The sequence below is a fragment of the Herpailurus yagouaroundi genome, unplaced genomic scaffold (genome assembly GCF_014898765.1).
Source record: "Herpailurus yagouaroundi ecotype Mexico unplaced genomic scaffold, PumYag 160, whole genome shotgun sequence".
In the NCBI taxonomy this organism is placed as follows: Eukaryota; Metazoa; Chordata; class Mammalia; order Carnivora; family Felidae; genus Herpailurus; species Herpailurus yagouaroundi.
Window position 1 is genome coordinate 46,636,476 of NW_024412401.1, and position 14,712 is coordinate 46,651,187.

At 40.2% G+C, this 14,712-nt stretch overlaps 1 protein-coding gene across 15 annotated transcripts in view; it reads right to left on the bottom strand.

The window, feature by feature from the left end:
• The window catches only part of DENND1A (DENN domain containing 1A), a 511,997-nt gene that overhangs the window by 468,287 nt on the left and 28,998 nt on the right, over nt 1-14,712 (bottom strand). The gene's annotated exons all lie outside the window — the stretch shown is intronic.

Here is a 14,712-nt window from a genome sequence, read left to right on the forward strand (position 1 = left end):
AAGCAGACCTTCATCAAAATCATTAGCTCCACAACTTAGTAGCTTTAGCCAAGGTCCTCAACTTCTCTGAGCCATGCCCTTCCTCATTTCTAAAATGAAAATACCTAACCAGAAGAATTATTGTGAAACTTAAAACACACAAAAACTGTCTAGGTTCAATGCCAGGCAAATAACAGGCTAGCCATTACTATGATTCCATAGGTGTCGTATTTTGAATTTACACAGCTGTATCTCCAAAGCCACAGGTAGAATTCTGAGGAAACTCAAACCCAGGCAACACTAGCACAAAGTAGCTTTCCCACGTATTCCAGGATACAATACATATGATGAAGTCAGCTTGCTTATTTTCACTTAAAGACTGAAACAAGAGAAACAGTACCCTACACCACTAGGCTATTACGAAGACAAGATGCTAATCTAAATAAAAGATACCATTCCTGGGGCACCTGTGTGGCTCAGTCGGTTAAGCGTCTGACTTCAGCTCAGGTCATGATCTCGCGGTTCATGGGCTTGAGACCCACGTCGGGCTCTGTGCTGACAGCTCAGAGCCTGGAGCCTGCTTCGGATTCTGTATCTCCCTCTCTTTCTACCCCTCCCCTGCTCATGCTCTCTCTCAAAAATAAACACTAGAAAAAAAAATTTTTCTTAACGTAACATTCCCACAAAGGGGGCTTCACCAGTATCGGCAATGGCAAGCATATGAGTGTTCATTATTATATCCTTTTACCTCTTTATGTCATAAATATTTCATAATAAGTTTGAAAAAGATCACAGCACTAACAGGATATTAACAGTTGTTAATTCTGAGTGACGAGAACATTGGGTTATATTATCTTTGAATTTTCTCTTTGATTCTGAAACTATAGTAAAAAGGTATTTCCAGATTGGGACACTTGGGTCGCTAAGTGTCCACTCTTGATTTTGGCTCAGGTCATGTTCTCTCACAGTTCAAGAGATAAAGCCTCCGAGCTGCTTGGGATTCTCTCTCCCTGCCCCTCCCCCACTCTTCTCTCTCCCTCCCCCACCCCCTCCCTCTGTCAAAATAAACAAACATTTAAGGGGCGCCTGGGTGGCTCAGTAGGTAGAACATCCGACTTAAGCTCAGGTCATGATCTCCAGGTCCGTGAGGTCTGAGTTAGAGTTAGAGCCACATCAGGCTCTGTGCTGACAGCAGAGCCTGGAGCCTGTTCTCACTCGCTCTCTGTCTCAAAAATAAACATTTAAAAAAATGATTAAATGAAATTCAGATTGACTAAATTCCAGATTGACTGAAAATCATTCAGAAGAAAATGTTATACTTTTAATTTTTAATGTTTATTTATTTTTGAGAGACAGACAGAGCATGAGTGGGGGAGGGGCAGAGAGAGAGGGAGACACAGAATCCGAAGCAGGCTCCAGGCTCCAAGCTGTCAGCACAGAGCCCGACGTGGGGCTCGAACTCACAAACCGTGAGATCATGACCTGAGCTGAAGCCAGACACTTAACCAACTGAGCCACCCAGGCTCCCCAAAAATGTTATACTTTTAAATGTCTGTAACTGAATTGTATTCTAAACCTGGCAAGGCTCAGAGAAGAAACTGAGTCACCTGGTCAATTCTAAGGGTTAATTTCAATCAAATAAATACTTTGAATTTGCTCAGTATACTCCACGTTTCAAAATAACTCTCATTCATCTCATTTCAACCTCACTATAATCCTATGAGGGCAGGTGGATCAGTTATTACTATTCTCAACATACAGGTGAGGAACCTGAGGCAAAAAGATTCTATGTGACCTGCCAGTGGTCAGAATTCACCCTCCTGGTACACAAATTCCGTGCTCCACTGATTCTAAGATGAACTTTTTTCCCCACGTTTCCACACCTCTTACAATCTATTGCATCTTACAATGCTAAATGGCAGCATTTTTTTTCTTTCTTAGTAATACATATAACAGTGCATTTTACAAATAATGGCATCTTAGATTCAATAAAATATGTTAATACTCCCTCTTCTTAGAAGTAAGAGAACTCTGTTTTGTCGATCAAGGGTCTATTTAGTTGTGTTGTGAAGATCATCACTCCTTCACTAAAGAGAAACTTTAAGATTTTGCTTTAAATAAGTACCTACAGTGAAAAGAGTTGGCTGCTCTAAAGTTCAAGGTATTTAAATACACATTGTCAAACATAGTTTTAAAAGCAGATAGTAAAGCAGACTATTTTATTTGAAAAACTGAATAAAACAAAGTAAACTGAAGTTTTAAAAGAGCCTGAAGGAGCGCCTGGGTGGTTCAGTCAGTTAAGCTTCCCACTTTGGCTCAGGTCATGATCTTGTGGTCAAGGAGTTCGAGCCCTGTGTCAGACTCTCTGCTGACAGCTCAGAGCCTGGAGCCTGCTTCAGATTCTGTGTCTCCCTCTCTCTCTGCCCCTCCCCTGCTCATGCTCTCTCTCTCTCTCAAAAATAAACAAACATTAAAAAAATTTTTTTAAAAGAGCCTTAAAATTTTTTGTGCTTTTTTCCCTGCAGGAGGGTACAAAAAGCTCTACCAGGTCAGCATCCTACGGCCACCAAATATTTGTGGAAAATGTCATATGGAAACATGCCTTTCATTCAAAGGATCTCAAAGTGGAGTGTTTGATGAAAGAAAAGGAATGTTCTTAGGTCATCTAAAGAACATCAGGAAGATTCCTTCTAAGACCTAAACAAAGCTTTCTTAAGCCTATTTTGCAACTGGCTTTATTTCATCTCAAAATTTCATTTGGAAAATTAAAATAACAAAAAATGCGCATAGAAAGGTGTTACATACCAAAGTTTTAAACACTGGAGCTCTGATACACTAACCTGTGCCACTAGCTTGAGGCATTTTGTACAGACCTACTAAGTGAAGAGTGTCCTAACGTTGTCTATACGGTCTCTGCTGCTTCTCCTCCCTTTCTCTAATCCACTTCAACCAGGCTTCTGAACCCACCATAACACTGCAACAACTTGTCACGATTACCAATGACCTCCACATTGCTAAAATGTGCTAAAATGACCAATTCTCAGGGTTTGTCTTAATCTCTCAGCAGCATTTGACACAGGTGATCGATTTTTCCCTACTTGAAACACTTTCTTCTCTTGCCTTCCAAGATATCACTCTCTCTATTGGTTCTCTTCCTACCTTACTGGCTGCTCTGTTACTAATCCCCTTGCATTAGGGTAATGCAAGAGAGGGTAAGCTCTCCTACCCTCGAATTTAGTCCTGGACCTCTCCTGGTCTCCACTCATTACTTAAGATGATCTCATTCAGCCTCATGGCTTTAGTTACCATGCAAATACTGACAAGCCCCAAAATCATGTCTCCAACCTTCCCCGATCCAGACTCCCTTATTCAACTGCCTACTCAACATCCCCACTTGGATAGACATTAGAAGCATTTTTAATTTAACAAATGGTGCTTTTCTTCCTTATATCCGCATCACCTGAAATCCACCAATTATTCAGACCAAAAAAAACCTGCTATCATCTTTGACTCCTCTGTTCAATATACCACAATCATTTACATGTCATAAGCAGCCAATACCGTTGGTTTGATCTTCAAAATATATCCAGAATCTGAATGCTTCTCAGCATCCCAGCCCTACTATCCTTGCCATGTCACCATCATCTCACCTCGATGACTATAATACTCTCCTGACTGATCTTGCTTCCCTCTTGCCCTCCTTCAGTCAGATTTCACCTTAGTGGCCAGTAATCCATTTATTGTAAAGGTCAGTTTATGTTAGGCCTGTGCTCAAAACCTCCCCAAAGTGTTCCATATCACACAAAGTCAAAGTCAAGTCTTAGTTCTGGAGATAGATGATGGGGATGGTTGCACAACAAGATGCACATATTTCAAACTACTGAACTGTACACTACAGAAATGGTTAAGATGGCCAATTTTATATGTATTTTATCCTAATTAAAAACAAAGCAAAACAAAACAATACAAACCTACAACCCAGCAATTGCACTACTAGGCATTTCTCCACGGGATACAGGTGTGCTGTTTCAAAGATACACATGCACCCCCATGTTTATAGCAGCACTATCGTCAATAGCCACAGTATGGAAAGAGCCCAAATGTCCATCGATGGATGAAATGGATAAAGAAGATGTGGCACATATATACGATGGAGTATTACTCCGCAATCAAAAAGAATGAAATCGTGCCATTTGCAACTACGTGGATGGAACTGGAGGGTATTATACTAAGCGAAATTAGAGAAAGACAAAATCATATGACTTCACTCATACAAGGATTTTAAGAGACAAAACAGATGAACCTAAGGAAAGGGAAACAAAAATAATATAAACACAGGGAGGGGGACAAAACAGAAGAGACTCATAAATATGGAGAACTGAGGGTTATGGGAGGGGTTGTGGGAGGGGGGATGGGCTAAATGGGTAAGGGGTACTAAGGAATCTACCCCTGAAATCATCTAGCATATGTTGCACTATATGCTAACTAATCCGGATGTAAATTTTAAAAAAATAAAAAATAAAACAAGTTAAAATTAAAAAAAAAAATCAAACAAAACTGGGGCACCTGGTGACTCAGTCTTTTGAGTGTCCAATTCCTGATTCCAGCTCAGGTCATGATCCCAAGGGTCCTGGGATCAAGCTATGTGTTGCATTGCACATGGAGTCTGCTTAAGATTCTCTCCCCCTCCTCCTTCCCCACTTACGTGCACATATGTGCACACGCACACTCGCTCTCTCTAATAGAAAAAAATTTTAAAAAACTGAGGAGGGGAAAAAAGTCCTTACAAGGGTCTACATGATCTGGCCTCTATCTCTCCAACTTCATTTCATACATTTCCCCTGTGCTCACTGCACTCCAGCCACACTGGCCTTCTTCCAGCTCCTCAAACACACCGAATTCATTCCTATCTACAGTCCTTGCATCGATCTTCATACGGGTGACCCTTCCTGCCATTCAAAACTCAGCTTCTTCTTGACCTCCTCAGAAAGGCCTTCCCCAACACATTCTCTACCATCTAATTTTAATTTTCCACAGCATACCTGTCACAATCTGGATCATTGTCAGTTTCCCTCCTTTGAATGTAAACTGCAGGAGAGCAAGGATTTCATTGATCATACCCACTAGTGTTTCCCAGGTACCTAAGCAGTGCCTGGCACATAATCAGAATCAAACATTAAGTAGAAGGAATAAAGGAAGTACAGACTAGCCTTCCTGGGGTCTGAAAGATTTCAATAAATGACAGAAGTGATTATACACTTCCATGATTGTCAAAATGTGAAAAGAGAGATTTCCAGCCCCCTCCAGAGTTTGGGGACTTGGGGGGGGGGGGGGGGGCAGGGTAGGACCCAAGCATAAGCATTTCTAACAAGTACCCAAGTATTTGTTTACTAACAGGTAACAGCAACGCTGCTGGACTAGTGATCTCACTCTAATGAACCATTGATCTAGTTAAATGGAACTCTTCTTCCAAATAATTTAGTACATACAACATAAAATAATCCTAAGGTATACCTCAAGAATCCATCATTTCCACAGCGCTTTTGCAATAAAATGATTTCAAAGAAAAGCAGCATTTGTAGAAGCACTGAAGCTTACTCCTCTTCTCTTCCTATCCATGGTTACTGCCTCATCCTAATGAGTAATAATAAAACTACCTAAGTTTTTCACTCAGTTCAAATAGCTGCCAGAGTTCTTATTACATGGAGCCAAAGATTATGACAGTTTCTTTAAAAAAAAAAAAAAAAGCTGACTAAAAACACTAAGAACAAATTGGACTATAATTATAAGTTATAGTCATGCTTATCCATGATCACTTACATGTTGCCTTATGGAAGAAGTGGTGACTAATGTTGTGACAAGTTATATAACATACCAACAAATATACATAAGTTATTTTAAGGGCCAGTGAAGCCAATGCAGATGGAAGCATTTTCTATTTCTCTGCAAATCAAAAAAAAAAAAAAACAAAAAAAAAAAAAACAAAAAACAAATTTAAAAGTGTCTCTTCTAAATGCAAATGGCCAAGAGACTCTTAATATTTTCATTAAGCCTATAAACAACTAAGCCTATAACACTTTCCAGAGAGTCTCTGGGACTACCTTGAGACTGCTTATTTCCTCCATTACTCTTCAAGATGCTCAATATTTTTAACTACTTGGCTAAAGGAACCGAAAATCCTATTTCTGTCCTATTAACACTCACTGCTAATTCAGTACACGTAATGATGCTGAGAATACCATATTCGGAGCCAATTTTCCAATATGGACCCAAGTTTTCCCAGAACACTTCATGATCTAGCTTAACATATTACCATGGAAATGTCCTGGTTCTGCCATGATATCCCACTACTAATTGCCTTACATTCGTATACCTCAATGATCTGGAACCCTGCCCACCTGCCAACCAATATTTTTGCCACCCACCCTGATCTCCTGCAGTCTTGTACCCGAACATCCAGCTGTACAGAACTACTTGCAGCCATCTGAACAAACCATGCTCTGGTTCTCTAATAACATCATTACTGCACACTTCCACTAGTGACTGTTTCTATGTGCCAGGCGTGATGCTAAGCACTTTGCGTGCATTATCTCAGTTAACCTTCAACCACCCTGTACGTGTTGTTGTCCCATTTAAAGAGGAGGTACCGACACTCAGAGGATAAACTAACCACAGTCAAAGCAAGGGAGCAGCTGAATCAACACGGAGCAGCCAAAGGATGATCGAACCACTTTACCATTCGACATTATTCAGGTGCTCTTCTGGGAGGAATAGTCTTTCCGGTCTTTTGCCCTTGACAAATGCACTCATCAAGCCTCGGCTCAGCACTTCCTCTTTTCTGGGAAGCCTTCCTCAATGCCCCATACCCATAACCCAGACTAGGTTAAGAGCCCCTCCTCTACCTTCCCAGGGCTCCCTGTGCTTCCCCCACTCTTGCTGTCCTTACCACATTCCACTCTGATGCAATTACAATTACCCGAGGGGCTTTTTTTCAAAGATTATTTTGAGAGAGCGCGCTCGCATGCACACAAGCAGGTAAGGGGCAGAATCCCAAGCAGGCTCCACGCCATCAACACAGAGCCCAACGTGGGACTCAAACTCAAAAACCGTGAGATCATGACCTGAGCCAAGATCAAGAGTTGGATGCTTCCAGGAGCCCCACACGAGGAGCTTTTAGAAGTCCTAATGCCCAGGCCACACCCCAGAACAATTAAATCAGAATCTCCAGGCATCAGTATTTGTCTAAAGCTCCCGCAACTTATTCTGATGGGCTACCAGTGGAGAACCACCCATGTACCTCTAATTAAATATCCATCTTCCCCACTAGACTGGCAGCTCCATGAGGGCACCGACTGTCTTCTCATAACCCCAGTCTGACACCTGGCATAGTAAGTGTTTGACGAATGAGTCTTCCTCCAACACCTGACATGTGGTTTCCAACTCCCAATAATTGTTTCTCTCTCTGACAAGAGGTAACTTACTGAACACACTGCTTACACATGACTGTTACTCTTTAGAGATATTTTTCTTTGGAGTCAAAGGTATCAATAAGTCACACCTGCTGACAACAGCCTTGGCTCTTAAATACAGGAAAATGACAAACAGCTAAAATGTGTTTGAAAGAAGGGAGGTCTGTTCAGTTCTTGCTTCTGGGAGAATGAAGCCTGAAAGTAAGCCAAGAGAGCATTTCTATTCAATACCACTCTTCTGAACACAATTCTCAGTGATTCACTGGAAGGGCTATGCTCAGTGCTCAGGGCCATGTTCTCAAAACGATTAAGTACACTCAGCTTGAAGTCATGAAACAGACAAAGGCTTTGACAATATTCAGGCAGCAGGAAAGCTTAATGGGTTTTTTTGTTGTTGTTGTTGTTTTAGAGCATCATGCTATTGATCACTCTGCTGGATCATCAGCTTTCAATTAGGATCTACTTTTCTTCAATTACAACGTATTATGAGATTAGGAGAAAACTATAACACTAACTCCTCACAAAATGAATCTTCCCCGCATATGGTAACCATGCTATAATGCTAGGCCCTCATCCCTTCAAGTGTTACTTTGAGCTACAAACTGCAACACAGTGTTAGGACCCCTCGCCCATTTCACAGCATCAAATCTTCACACACTAGATAGCTACTATCAAGCAAAATAGCAACCTAGTCTAATGATCTGACTTTACCACACTGTTTCTTTAGTTACAGACTTATATGCTGAGGAGGCTAAGGTATATTTCAAAATTCATACCAGTTGAACTGTCTTCAAGTTGACAACATAGTCAAGAGAAACTGTATACGCTTCAGAACATGCTAGCAAACATCACCTACTGAACATTGATTCCTTTAAGCCAGACAAACAAGCAAAAGAGTAGTGTTAATATTGCCAACAAGTCTCCATTTGTTGCAGTGAACTCTGAAATTAAAGCCGTTTTCCAGGCCGAAAATGCTGTATCAAAGGGTGCTTTCTAACCCATAACAAGTTAACACCTCCATAGAAGAATGCAGTCATTGTTGAGACTTGTTAGAAAATGATTAACTTAGTTGTGTAATTATACAAACAAGTCGTTTCAAGATTTTACACTTAACTTTTCATTTCTAATAATGCTCTCAGGATCAGATTAATAAAGATACACAGATCCTGCTGTGCGAGGACTTTCAAAGTTTCACTTTTCCATATATGCCTATGGAAAGATTCTCATGCCACTATGAGCAAAGCAAGCAATGGAAGAAATTTAGTTGGATTTCAAGAAAAACAGTGCCTGCACACCCCTCAGCCATGTACAATACTCCATACAGTTTTAAGAAATTCTCTGCCGTGCTGAGCTGCAGTGTGAAAGAGTCTTCAACCATATTTATAACATGTGCAAAGATCGTATCTATTTCACAACTGATAAACTTTTGTTCTTAAAAAATACTTAAAAGCCTCCCTTTCCCTAATGTTTCCTCTGCTCTTTCTGAACAGTTTAGTGCTAAAGTTATTACATAGGCAAAGCAAGGTAGATGTCCATGTGGACAATGGCCCAGTGTGGGGTGTCAGAACCTGAACACGGTGAGGAAAATGTCCCTCAAAGACCCTGACAAGGCATGTCAGAACATGAGCAGGGTAGGAGGACATCCATCCTAAGGGATGGCCTCGCAATACAATGCAAAACCCAAGTGGATAAGGAAGACATTCACTCAGGGGGAGCCAGAACTTGAGTGGAGGGAGAAGTGTGTTCAACACACAGGGGCAGCCAGGCCAAGGATATTGAAACATAAGTGGAATGAGGAGTGTGCTGCACAGAGGTACATGGGTGTCAGAACCCAAGAGGGTGAGGAGCATGTCCAAGCACAAGGGCACCCTAGAGTGGGGTGTGGAAGCCTGGGTAGGTATAAAGAGGTTGGCCATGTGGGGCTGCGTCAGGCTTGCTCAGCATGATGGAGCATCAGAGTCCAAGCAAGGTACCCACAGGGTAGCAGAGACGGCAGTGGCATTTCAAACCACCAGAGTAGGTGCTGTGATCCGAGGAAAGCAAGGTGAAAGAGGAGAGCATCCACATGGGGTAGGGGTGAAGGGGCAATGTGCCTAATTGGAGCCCAAGACCAGTAAGGAGGGCCTGCTTTCTTACAAGCGAAGTTAACAAGAAACCAGAATTCTGTAGAGTTAGGTTTGAATTGGAAGTATTACTGTGAACTCAAAGTTTTCAATAAATATATCCATAAGGAAATAAAATGTAAATGTAATCTTTTTTTTTTTTATAAGGGAAGTTTCTTTTAATGTTTATTTTTGAGAGAGACAGAACGAGAGCAGGGGAGGGGCAGAGAGAGAAAAGGAGACACAGAATCTGAAGCAGGCTCCAGGCTCCGGGCTGTCCGCACGGAGCCCAATGTGGGGCTCAACTCACGAACAGTGAGATCATCACCTGAGCTGAAGTAGGATGTTTAACCAACTGAGCCACCCAAGAGCCCCTGTAATGTGACTTTTGTTTTTTTTTTTAATTTTTTTTTTTATTAATTTGTTTTTTTCAACGTTTATTTATTTTTGGGACAGAGAGAGACAGAGAATGAACGGGGGAGGGGCAGAGAGAGAGGGAGACACAGAATCGGAAACAGGCTCCAGGCTCTGAGCCATCAGCCCAGAGCCCGACGCGGGGCTCGAACTCCCGGACCGGGAGATCGTGACCTGGCTGAAGTCGGAGGCCCAACCGACTGCGCCACCCAGGCGCCCCAATGACTTTTGAACATACACATATTTCCTGGCTCAGCTGGAAGCAGCAACACCCAATAGCAATGAATATACCTAGTACCCAGACATTAAGTTCTAAATACAATTCTTCTCTAAAAGGAACCAGAACTCCTTGGGGAAATAGCCAATTGCAGGGCTGGGGCAGAGAAAGTACAAGATAAGTTTGGAACATCTTATTGTGTCAGAAAGCAAAGAAGTGCTCAAAGAATGATAGGAACTGTCAAAAAGACAAGCTTGAAAAGGTTCCCGCTGGCCAGATCTGGGGTCATTTGAGCATCAAGTTCAATAATGACATTAACAGATTACTAACCCATCAAATAAAATAGGAAAATGAGTCCACATTGGCCTAAGTAAGTGAATAAGTTGAAAACTGAATGAGAAACAAAACACATAGTTTCAAAGTACCTTCCCACAAAATACTAATTGCAAGAGGGAAAACAGTACCTTTTCAGTGTAGAAGTTCAGCAAAACCTACCTTAATTAACTCGTTAAAGTGATCAACTTAAGTAATGAGACAACCTGTTAGAAAGCAATGGGAAAACTAGCATCGTTTCCGTGATATTCCTGCCAAAGATGCTTGACCAGCATCTAATCTTAAGAAACCTCAATCAAATTCAAATTGAGGGATCTTCTAAAAAATATTTGGCCTGTAATCTTTAAAAGTATCAAAGTCATGAAAATCAAGAAAAGACTAAGAGTTCTTCCAGACTGATGGAAACCAAAGAGACATGACAACTAAATGCAATGTGTGATTCTGACCTGGATTTTTTTTTTTTTTTTTTTTTTGCTATAATAAAAAAAATGTTATTGGAATTACTGAAATGTGGATGGGGTCTAAGGATTAGAGTTGTAATGCATTGATGTTAATTTCCTGATTTTGAGGTTTAGATTGTGGTTTCATAGGAGAATGTCCTTATTTGTAGGAAAAGCCCACTGAATTTTTCAGGGGGCATTAGATCATCACCTCACTTAAAATTGTTTTGATTTGGGTTTTTTTTTTTCTTAAGTTCTTCATATTGTATTACCAACTTTCTGTTAAGACTTTGGTTGTTTAAAACCAAATAAAAAACTTAAAAAAACCAAGCCAAGGCGGAAAAACTCACAATTCATAGTGCATTGGATAGAAAAGGGTATTACCTTAGGAATGGGGAATAATTGTCCGTAGGTTGATTATTGCTTCAGTCCCACCTAGCAAATCTTAAAGGCAAGACCCAGAAGGATCAAACTCTTTCAAACTCAACTAACGTAACGTATGAAACAATGTTTTTCAAGATATCAGGCAGCAAAGCACAGCAATCCCTTGAGAGATGCAAAACAAATGAGAAGACCCTTCAATTGCCTCCAATCACTGCCTTAAGGCCAAGATTATTCAGAAAAATAAAAAATACCCCACACCCAACAAAATTAAATACACAATGGCTGGCAGTCAATAAAAAATTACCAGACATGCATAAAATCAGGAAAATATGACCCATAACAAGGAGAAAAATCAACTGAAGACATCCTAGAACTGACACAGATGTTAGAATCAGAAGACAGGACATTCAAACCATTGTTCTAACTGTATTCCAAGTGTTCACAAAATTAAGAGACACAGGAGATTCAAAAAAGACCCAACTGAATTTCTAGAGATAAAAACTACAATGAAAAATCCACCGAATGAGATTAACTGCAGAGTAAACACTGCAAAGGAAAAGATTAGTGAACTTGAAGATCTTTAGAATATACCCAAGATGAAACACACAAGGGGAATGGGGAACAAACTAACAAACCCAAAGCATCACTGACCTATGGAACAACATCACACAGCCTAATATATCAGTAATTGGAATCCCCAAAGGTGGAGAAGAGGCAGAAAACCTATTTTAAGTAAATAATGACCAAGAACTTTCTAAATTTGATGAAAACTATAAAAGCACAAATCCATAAAGCTCAACAAACCTCAAGCACAAGAAACAGGAAGAAATCTACGGCACATCATAATCAAATTGTTCAAAATCAGTAATAAAGAGAAAATCTTAAAAGTAGAACAAAAAACACATGTTACACTCACAAGAACAAAGATTAGAATGACAGATTTCTTGTCAGAAGCAAGGCAAATGAGTGAACAGTAGAGCAACATCTTTTAAGTACAGAAAGAAAGAAATTGACAACCTCAAATTCTATTCCCAGAGAATATTTCAAAAGTGAAGGCAAAATAAAGATTTTTCAGACATCACAAATGCTGAAAGAATTCATCAGCAGCAGACCTACACTACAAGAAATGTTAGAAGTCCTTCAAGCAGAAACAATTGATGCCAGATGGAAATATGGATCTATACCAAGAAATAAAGAGCATCAGAAATGGTACTACAAGAACTATATAAAAAAAAAGTCAAATGATCATCTCAATAGATGCAGATGGTTTCACTGGAGCAATCTACCCAACATTTAAAGAATACCAATTCTACCTTTTGCCTCATTGCACCCAAGAGAGCAAGACGTCACCAGCAGCTCTCCTGGAGCCATCCGAGGAAATCTGGCGAGGGTTCTCATCCTTGCCGCATCTACTCAAATTGGCACAGTCTGATCCAGAAATAGGGCCTCATTGTGTGCTGCCAGTGTTTCCGTCAGTACACGAAGGATATAAGCTTCATTAAGTTGGGTTAAATGAACTTCCTTGAAGGGTCTTCCAAGATGCCTCCCTTACTACAGATACCCCAGATACCTTAACTGCAGACACCCAAGATACCTACCTTAATAACTCACTGTACATAGAGATACTTTAATGTAAAAACAAACAATTCTTTACAGTATCTTCCAGAAGACAGAAGAATCATTTCAACTCATTTTATGAAGCCAGTATTATTCTAATACCAAAACCAGACAAAGACACTACCAAAAATATAACTTCCACACATACACACAATATAGGTCAATATCCTTCCCAAATACAGACAAAAAAACTCCTTACCAAAATAGTAGCAAATAGCAAATAGAATTCAACAAGATACACCATGACCAAGTGGAGTTTATTCCAACGATGTAAGGCTGGCTCAATATTGATAAATCAGTCAATACAGTCTATCCCATCTTAATAGGCTAAAGAAGAAAAATCACAATTCTATCAATCAATCCACAAAAAGCATTTCATAAAATTCAATATGCATTCATGATTAAAAAAAAAATTCAGAAAACTAGGGATAGAGGAGATCTTCCTCAACCTAATAAAGAACCTCTATGAAAAACCTACAGTGAACCTTATACTTAATGGTAAAATACTGAATACCTTCCTTCCAGGATTAGAAACAAGCCAAGGATGTCCACCAACACCACTTCACCATTGTCCTAGACAGTCCAGCCAGGGAAATAAGGCAAGAAAAATTAAAGGCATATGGACTGAAAAGGTCATGTTGTCACGCAGACAACAGGACCATCTATGTAGAAAGGAATTTGGAACTGAAATTAAGATAATTTCATTCTCTCTCTTCCATCTACAACTCTTCCATTTCCATCTAATCTCCTTCTCTTTGAACTCCTTCTCTGATAGTGTTCAAAGCCCAAACCATAGATCTGGATAGCGAAGGATAGGAGACTTCAAAAGCACAAACCAGTGGGGCACCTGGCTGGCTCAGTCAGAAGAGCACATGACTCTTGATACTGGGGTCGTGAGTTCAAGCTCCACGTGGCATGTATAGATTACTAATAATGAAAATAAACTTTTTTAAAAAGAACCATATGTGAAAAATCAAGAGGTTTGATTATATAAAAATTAAGAGTTTCTGTCCAACAACAGAAAGTTTTACTTTAAATGGAAATATTCTGTCCATTTATGGGGGGGGGGGGGGGGATGGGGCAGAAAGAGACAGACCTGGGGAAAAATATCCAGCATCATTCAATTTTAACAGCAACTCATGGAAAACCAAAGTTCTATGGGAATATAGCTTGAAAACTGCTATAAATTCATCCATCACTAAGAAGCAAAATATAGGACTATTCAATTAGAAAAAATACATGGACAAGGATTGAGAATAAATTGAGTCAGATTCTCTCTCCTAAGAATCCAGAATGAAACCTCAGAGCTGATGTCAGTTATACAACTGTTCTAGAACTTCGGTCAGTGAACTGTTTGAAGAAAATCACCTGAGGAAACTTTTTGAAAATACAGACTCCCAGGTGTCCCAGAGGTTCTGGTTCAGAGGATCTACAGTGCCCCCCCCACCAAAAAAAATTTTTTTTAAGTTCCCCAGGTGATTCTGGTGCATAGCCAGCCAGGTTTAGGACCCACTTAAATAACAGTGCTTAAAAATGAAAGACTAAGACAGAAAATCCAACACAAGAGTCTGTATGGTCCCTGAGAGACTAGAAAAGCCTAAACACTGTCAGAATGTTTTGAGAGCCTAATTGCAGAACCTTAGTTCCCAAGTGAATGTTCAGGAGCATGCAGGCTCTGTGTGACCAGTCATGGACACCCATTCAAGGGTCTGCCATTTCCTTAATATAAAGACTATTAACAGAGAGGAAAACAACTT